Genomic DNA, 8,557 nt, shown 5'->3' with positions numbered 1-8,557 from the left:
TAGAATTAATTTAGTATTTTATTTAATTTTTGTTTGATAAGTAGCATTTGTTTATTATTTTCGTAGAATTAGATATAGTTTTAGTTGTTGTTTGCATAATTAAAATAGAAAACTAACTTTGTACTTTTCTGCATTTTTAGGTTGAAAAGCATATTTAGTTTCCAGGGTTATTATACAAGTGAGAAGATTCTCTAAATGGCGAAAAGACAGAAATATCCTTGGTGTGGAGCAGAAGACTGAATGCTTGTTTAGTGTTCTTTTAGTGCTTAATTGTAGTTGTATTCACTTTATAATTGTAGATTGCCATTTGATATTAATAAATTAAATTTTCTAGAATTGTAGTTATTAATTCCTGTTCCCTGAGGATCGACCCGTACTTACCACTTTGTGGATAGTCGGTTTTTATATTTTTGGTTGACGATTTTCCAAAGTTTTATTGAAAATAATTGTTTTAAAAAAGAGCATTCCAAAATATCAACCAAATTTTGGCGCCGTTGCTGGGGAACGGCGAATTAATTACTTTATTTCTTAGAGTTTAATTTATTATTATTTTGTTTTAGTTAGTTAATTAGTTGTTTTCTTTTTAGTTAGTAGGATTAGTAAGTGAATATAGGATTAACATAGTTAGTAAATATAGGATTCACATATTGTTCTTTTTAGGATTCACTTAATTATCATTCTGCAAGGAGCGATTAGACAGGTGGGTTTTAGAAAAACATAGTTTGTGATTTCCTGTATTTATTTGTTTTAGCATTTTAGAATAGTTTACTTTGTTATTTAATTATTTAGTATAGAATTCTGACATAGCTATATAGCATATTTGTTTGTTTTTAGTTACTGTTATTTGCTTATTTACATTTTAGTATCTGTGCTAGTTTAATTTTTTTTAGTTAGGTCGTTTGCTTACATCTGGTCTTAGTACCAGTGTATGCAGGGTCGACGAGGTCTAGGAACCCCATTACACCCATTTGTTGACAACCCAGAGAGAATTTTACATTCTCATCGAAGTTCGGCAACAATGGCTGACATGGATCCTCCACCTCCACCCCCAGTTCTTTCACGCCCTCTGCGGGAATACTTCATTCCCACAGACTATGTTCAGGCATTCTGCATTCGGAGACCCGATGTAGGAGCGCCACATTATGAGATTAAGGCCAGCATTATTCAAATGCTTCCATCCTTTTATGGCCTTAGTCATGAGGATCCCTACCGACACTTAGATGAATTCCTCGAAATCTGTTCTACTGTTAAGATACAGAATTTCGATGATGATGCGTTGAGGTTGACTCTATTCCCTTTTTCATTGAAGGACAAAGCCAAGTATTGGCTAAAGTCCTTAGATTCTGTAGAAATAGAGTCCTGGGATCAGTTGCAACAGGAGTTTCTTCGGAAATACTTTCCCATTGGTCGCACGAACCAATATCGTAGAGCCATCACTAGCTTTTCAGAGCTAGATGGTGAGCGCTTTCATGAGACCTGGGAGAGAATGAAGGATCTCCTCAGGAAATGCCCCCATCATCAGGTGCCGAAATGGCAACTGGTGCAGAGTTTCTATGATGGATTGTCTGACAAGAATCGTCAGATGATCGACTCTTCATGCGGTGGGACATTCATGCTGAAGAGCGAGGACGAAGCATGGAGGCTATTTGATACATTGGCCGAGAATTCACTCCACCATGCTTCGAGCTCTCATTCTGATAGAGCCACACCCAGCATTCAGAAGAAAGCTGGCGTTCTTGAGATTGGTCCATCTACTGCACTATAGTGTAAAGTAGACATGATTGCTCAGAAGCTGGACCAACTTCTCTCAGGACCATCCACTACACAGCAGGTGTGTACTCTTTGTGCCAGTCCGGCACACGAGATCACTGAGTGCCCTTCAACAGCTCAGTACCCTGAATTTGTTCAAGAACAAGTTCAGGCAGTTCAGGGTTACGTCAGACCGCCAAATAACCCATTTTCATCGACATATAATCCGGGTTGGCGTAACCATCCCAATTTTTCATGGAAGAATCCACAGTCTTCTATACAGATGCCTTCTTCCTCTCAGCCAGTTCGGCAGCCATCTTTTACTCAGCCATTTCAAAGACCGAACTATGCTCAGTCTTCTTCTTCTTCAGTTCCTTCCCCGATTCAGCAGGAGTCTGCCCCGCAGACATCTTTTGAGGAGAGACTTCTCCAGGCATTCCAAGAGGTGAAAACCTCTAATCAGAACGCCTTCGAGAAGTGTAGCCAGATTTTGAGCTCACATACGCAGTCCATTGCGAAGTTAGAGTCGCAAATGGGACAGTTAGCTGAGGCTATTAGTAGGAGACCCGAGGGTACATTGCCGAGTCAGGCTGTCATGAACCCGAAGGGTAAGGACCAGATGACTGGAGGCCTATTTCATACTGAGACACAGCAGCAGGCTAAATCAGTTATGGCCTTGAGAAGTGGACGTGAGTATCACGTTGAGAGTAGAGAGAAGATAGAGGAGCCAGAGACCATTGTTTCACCTACGTCGGCTCAATCATCATCCCCATCCCCATCATCACCTTCATCATCTTTATCCTCAGAGAAGAAGAAGGATAGGAGTGAGCCTTCTCGCAAAGAGGAGGAGCCAGCAGAGTATATTCCCCCACCACCCTATCCCAAAGCATTAGAGTCTCCTGGTTATAGAGGGAAGCAAGGTGCGAAGATCCAGGACATGCTTGATATCTTCAAGCATGTGCAGATCAACCTACCTTTGCTCGATGCTATTCAGCAGGTGCCGGCTTATGCCAAATTCCTGAAGGAGCTATGCACGCAAAAGAGGAAATCCAGAGAGCGAGTTCCTAACAGGGTCCATCTGACTGAGCAGGTGAGTTCAGTACTTCAGCATCAGACACCACCCAAGCTCAAGGACCCTGGAGCACCTATCATTGCTTGTACTATAGGGAACATCCGGATAGAACGCGCATTGCTCGATCTTGGAGCAAGCGTGAACATTCTGCCCGGATATTTCTTTGATTCTTTCGGGTTAGGGGAGATGAGATCGACTCCGATTACACTTCAACTGGCAAATCGTTCCGTCAAGGTACCGAGAGGTGTCTTGGAGGACGTGCTAGTTAAAGTGGATGACTTTTATTTTCCAGTCGATTTCATTATCCTTGATATGGAAGGAGTAGACAGCCAGCACCAGACTCCGATTATTTTAGGCAGACCATTCTTGGCGACTGCCAATGCGTGCATCAATTGTAGAACTGGAGCCATGGATCTCTCATTTGGCAATAGGAAGGTAAAGCTGAATATTTTCAATGCCGCGATGGGACCAGCAGGAGACATGGACTGCTTTCATGTAGACATTGCACAGGAGTTAGTGGAGGAGCAACCCGAGTTGTACATTACTGAGGATTCTTTAGATTTGTACCATATAGAGAAGAATAGCGGTTTAGATAGTGTAGATGTGTCTAGAGTGTCGTCGGAGAGACCACCTTGGGGAGCAGTCAGGGAACCTCTTCCACCACTTGCGGAGACCCCCGCCAAATCGTCGATCGAGTCGCCTCCGAAACTTGAGTTGAAACCCTTACCGGATTCACTCAAGTATGCATACCTCGGAGATGATGAGACTCTGCCTGTGATCATCTCGTCCTTGCTCACTGAGGAACAGGAACAGAGATTGCTGACTATTCTTCGAGAGCACAAGGCAGCGATTGGATGGGGAGTAGCGGATCTAAAGGGGATTGATCCTTCATTCTGCATGCATAGGATCCATTGTAATGAGAAAATCAAGCCATTTAGGGATATGCAGAGAAGGCTAAATCCCAACATGAAGGAAGTGGTGAAGAAAGAGGTGGTGAAGTGGTTGGATGCCGGAATCATTTACCCTATTTCTGATAGTCAGTGGGTCAGTCCGATTCAAGTTGTGCCGAAAAAGTCAGGACTCACTGTGGTTGAGAATGAGAAGGGTGAGAGAATTCCGATGAGGACCACTACAGGATGGCGAGTATGCATTGATTATAGGAAGTTGAATGTGGCAACTAGGAAAGATCATTTCCCATTGCCATTCATTGATCAGATCTTAGAGCGACTCGCAGGACAGAGCTACTACTGCTTTCTAGACGGATATTCAGGATACAATCAGGTAGCTGTCCATCCTGACGACCAAGAGAAGACCACGTTTACATGTCCTTATGGCACCTTCGCATTTAGACGTATGCCTTTTGGGCTTTGTAATGCCCCGGCTACTTTTCAGAGGTGCATGCTTGCTATCTTCTCGGACATGATTGATGATGTGATGGAAGTTTTTATGGACGACTTTTCTGTGTATGGCTCTTCTTTTGAAGATTGCCTCCACAAACTTGCTCGAGTACTGAGTAGGTATGTGGAGACCAATCTCGTCCTGAGTTGGGAAAAGAGCCATTTTATGGTCCAGGAGGGGATTGTACTTGGACACATTGTGTCCAAGCGTGGTATTGAGGTTGACAGAGCGAAGGTGGAATCCATTTCTCGTTTGACTCCACCCACCTCTGTGAGGCAGATTCGATCATTTTTAGGGCATGCGGGATTTTACAGGCGGTTCATAAAAGATTTCAGCAAAATCTCTCGACCGCTTTGCACGTTATTGGAGAAAGACCAGCCCTTTGTTTTCGGTGAGGATTGTATGAAGGCCTTTGAGATTCTCAAAGAGGCCTTGATTACTGCACCTATTTTGAGACCTCCAGATTGGACTCTCCCATTTGAGATTATGTGCGATGCTTCTGATTATGCTATGGGGGCCATTCTAGGACAACGCATTGATAGGAAGCCCTATGTGATCTACTATGCGAGTAGAACTCTGTCTGATGCACAGATGAATTATACTACGACAGAGAAGGAACTACTTGCGGTAGTTTTCGCATTGGATAAATTTAGGTCCTATTTGCTCGGTTCGAAGGTGGTTGTCTATTCTGATCATTCTGCATTGAAATATTTGTTGAATAAGAAAGACACCAAACCGAGATTAATTCGTTGGGTCCTACTACTACAGAAGTTTGATCTCGAGATTCGAGATAAGAAGGGAAGCGAGAATGTAGTAGCAGACCATCTTTCCAGACTGATCGTGGAGACTACGCAGGATCAGAGACCGATCAGTGATTCTTTCCCCGATGAGCAGATCATGTCAGTCAGTACATCGCAGTTACCCTGGTTTGCAGATATTGTGAACTATCTGGTTTCGAGGCAGATACCTGAGCATTGGAACAAGAATGAGCGTGAGAGGTTCCTATCTCAGGTGAGGCACTATTATTGGGATGAACCGGAGTTGTTCAAATACTGTGCAGATCAGATCATTAGGAGATGCGTTCCGGAGGAGGAATACCAATCCATTTTGAATTTTTCCCATTCGTTAGCCTGTGGAGGGCATTTTAGTAGTAGGAAGACGGCTGCAAAGGTTTTGCAGTCAGGATTTTATTGGCCCACACTCCACAGAGACGCTCATGAGTTCTGTAGGCGATGCCTGCGATGTCAGCAGATTGGAAACATGTCCAAGAGGGACATGATGCCCTTGCTACCGATTTTGATAGTCGAATTTTTTGATGTTTGGGGCATTGATTTCATGGGACCATTTCCGCCCTCATTCGGAAATTTATATATTCTGGTGGCGGTTGATTATGTGTCCAAGTGGGTCGAGGTTGTGGCCACCAAGACCAATGATCACAGAGTAGTGCTTAAGTTCATTAAGCACAACATTTTCAGTCGTTTTGGAGTGCCACGTGCGATGATTAGCGATGGTGGCAAGCATTTTAGGAATGTTCAGATAGCTTCTCTGCTGAGAAGATATTCTGTCAATCATAGATTCACCACTCCATATCATCCGCAGACTAGTGGACAGGTTGAAGTGTCCAATAGGGAGATTAAGCGAATTTTAGAAAAGACAGTTCGTCCGGACCGCAAGGATTGGTCCCAGCGCTTAGATGATGCACTTTGGGCATATAGAACTGCATTTAAGACTCCCATTGGCATGTCCCCGTATCGCCTTGTATTCGGAAAAGCATGTCATCTTCCTGTCGAGTTAGAACATAGAGCGTACTGGGCTATCAAGAAATTAAATTTTGACCTCACCCAGGCTGGCAAAGAGAGAGCACTGCAGCTCTCAGAATTAGAGGAACTCAGGAATGATGCATATGAGAATGCCAAATTATACAAGGCTCGCACAAAAGCATTTCATGATAAGCATATTGTCAGAAAAGTGTTTGAGCCAGATCAGAAAGTGTGGCTATACAATTCTCGTTTACATTTATTCCCAGGGAAGTTAAGATCGAGATGGACAGGTCCATACATTGTAAAAGAAGTATTTCCCCATGGAGCAGTGACATTATTCGATCCTATGACCCAAGGTACATTCAAAGTAAATGGGCAAAGACTGAAGCCATTCATTTCAGATGCCTTACAGGATGGTGAGTGTGAGATAGTGCATCTCACGAAGGCATGAAGATTCGACCAGAGGGATGTATCATATGTACATTATTTATTTTTCATTTCAGAGTTTTTATTTATTTAGTATTTCATTTCACATGTGCTAATTTGTGTTTTGATGTATGCAGGATGAACTTAACAATTAGTGTATCAATTACCAGGTACAGAGAAGAGTTTTCAAAGAATTCAAGAATCAGAGGAAAATCAACTTCAAAAGCTCAGAGCAAATCAGGTTGTATCTATCCTTTCTCCCATATTTTTGTTAGTGTCTTTTAATGTGCATTTGCATTACATTTTTATTCATTTTGTATGCCACTAGAGACAGTGTCATTCAAGCATGGGGGGGTGGTTTAGATGCATGCACACAAAAATACACAAATTTTTTTTTTGTATGACTGGTAATCAAAGTAGGCATTTAAGAACAAAGTGTAGCATATATGATTGTTTTTGGCATAATCTAACAGTTTAAAATTTTTTTAAGCCCCATAAATTTTTTTTTTTGAACTGAATCAAATATAGTAGTTGTTTATGAGATAATTCAAAGAAAAGATAGTATTTGATTGTTAGAAAATTTTGAATCACTTTTGTATAAGTATGCACAGTATGTTTTGTGAAAGAAATAAGCAATGGAAAGATGGGTTTGAAAAATGAGTTTAAAAGAATAGAGTTACGTTTAGTTGTTGATGTCTTTGTGAATCCTAGTAGTAGAACTCAGACACGAGATGAAGTGTTTGAGTATCTTAACGAAAAGGATAACGAAGGAGATCATCTCTTGTCTAAGTCGATATCTGTGGCCTTTGTAGTTCGAGTAAGTAGAATCTGAAGGGTGTTTTACATCTGGTGCCCCAAAGCCAGCTGGTTTGGGAGCCACCGGTTCGAAAGCTTGTTACATGGACTGCATAGAAAGCCTAAGAGATAGAGACATTGCACATGACAAGAGGAAGACTATACGTAAACTATTAGAATAGAAGGTCTAGTGACTCGAGCAATTAAGTCTGAGGGATACTCTGTATCTAGTGCCCTAAGGTCGGCCGACTTGGGAGTCACTGACCCAAAGCTCGCTACACGGGTCACGAAAACTGACTATTCGAAATAGTGCTCATATGAGAAGAATGCGCAAGAGATCAAAAGTTGAAAATGAAAGAAAAAGAATGTGCTGAATGAGAAAATTTTCATTGCTTAAGTATATATGTGCATTACTGTGCAGAAAATATACAAGTGAGAATAAATGAGTAAAACATGAGAATACTTGACTTTCGGAGAAAAATCATGAACTAGCTACAATATTAGAAAAGTGAAGGAAAAGAATTTTTACTGTGGAGGCATGAGATTTTTAAACTTGTTTTGAGAATGTCAATTACATGAAATATTTGTTACAACTGCATATTTTTGAAAGATCATCCTTGCATTTTATTGATGTTTGTGGGTAGCATCGCTGCAAACCCTCACGAGACCTTACTCGTCCACTAGTGTAAGCTAGGGGTTTAAAGGGCTTGTTGCATACGCTAAATGCAACCGTGATTCCTACGAAAGTGAGGTAGTATTATGCATTCATGCTTAGCATTTCTTGTCTTCAGTGCATATCATGATTAGGGTTTGTTAAGGGACTAACAAACATTCAAGCATGGGGGTATTTGATGATGCATGAAATGCACATCATGTAAACAAGTTTTTCATGCGTTTTGTATCAAGTTTAAGGTTTTAAACCCATGTTTAGATGTGTTTTGATAGTAAGGGGCTATGGTTCGAATTTCAGAAAAATCGGAGTTAAAATGAGAGAGTTATGGCTATTTCAGTGTTTGGGCACAGATTTCGAGGTGGATCGGATCCATATCCGACCCAATTAGGTCAATTGGACCTTGGATCAACTCTTAGAAAGCCCAAAACCCAACCCACACACCTATCCATACTCATTTCAAAAAGTTTTTCTAAAAACCCCCCAGAAAGTGGCGCCTAGCAATATTTTATTTTTTAACACTCTTTCTGAAAAATGTCAAAACTATAAATAGTTTTTTTTCAAGAACCCTAGGCGTCTTTGGCTGTGTTTGGACGCCCCCTACAGTGACTCTACAGCAGCAGCTCCTTCCTCTCCATCTTCCCCAAGTGTTGGCCATTGAAGATCGACCTATGCTTGATTTTCAAG

The 8,557-nt window shown here is 41.5% G+C and overlaps 1 non-coding gene across 1 annotated transcript; it reads right to left on the bottom strand.

The window, feature by feature from the left end:
• Window positions 1–1,421: 1,421 nt before the first annotated feature.
• Window positions 1,422–1,524, bottom strand: LOC149832404 (small nucleolar RNA R71). The gene has a single exon (XR_016433444.1). It is a non-coding gene; the product is annotated as a small nucleolar RNA R71 (small nucleolar RNA).
• Between the last annotated feature and the right edge of the window lie 7,033 nt (window positions 1,525–8,557).

The sequence above is a fragment of the Nuphar pumila genome, chromosome 7 (genome assembly GCF_984573655.1).
Source record: "Nuphar pumila chromosome 7, dmNupPumi1.hap1.1, whole genome shotgun sequence".
NCBI classification, from domain to species: Eukaryota; Viridiplantae; Streptophyta; class Magnoliopsida; order Nymphaeales; family Nymphaeaceae; genus Nuphar; species Nuphar pumila.
Note: the sequence above shows the minus strand (reverse complement) of the source record. Positions and strands in the feature narration are given on the sequence as shown.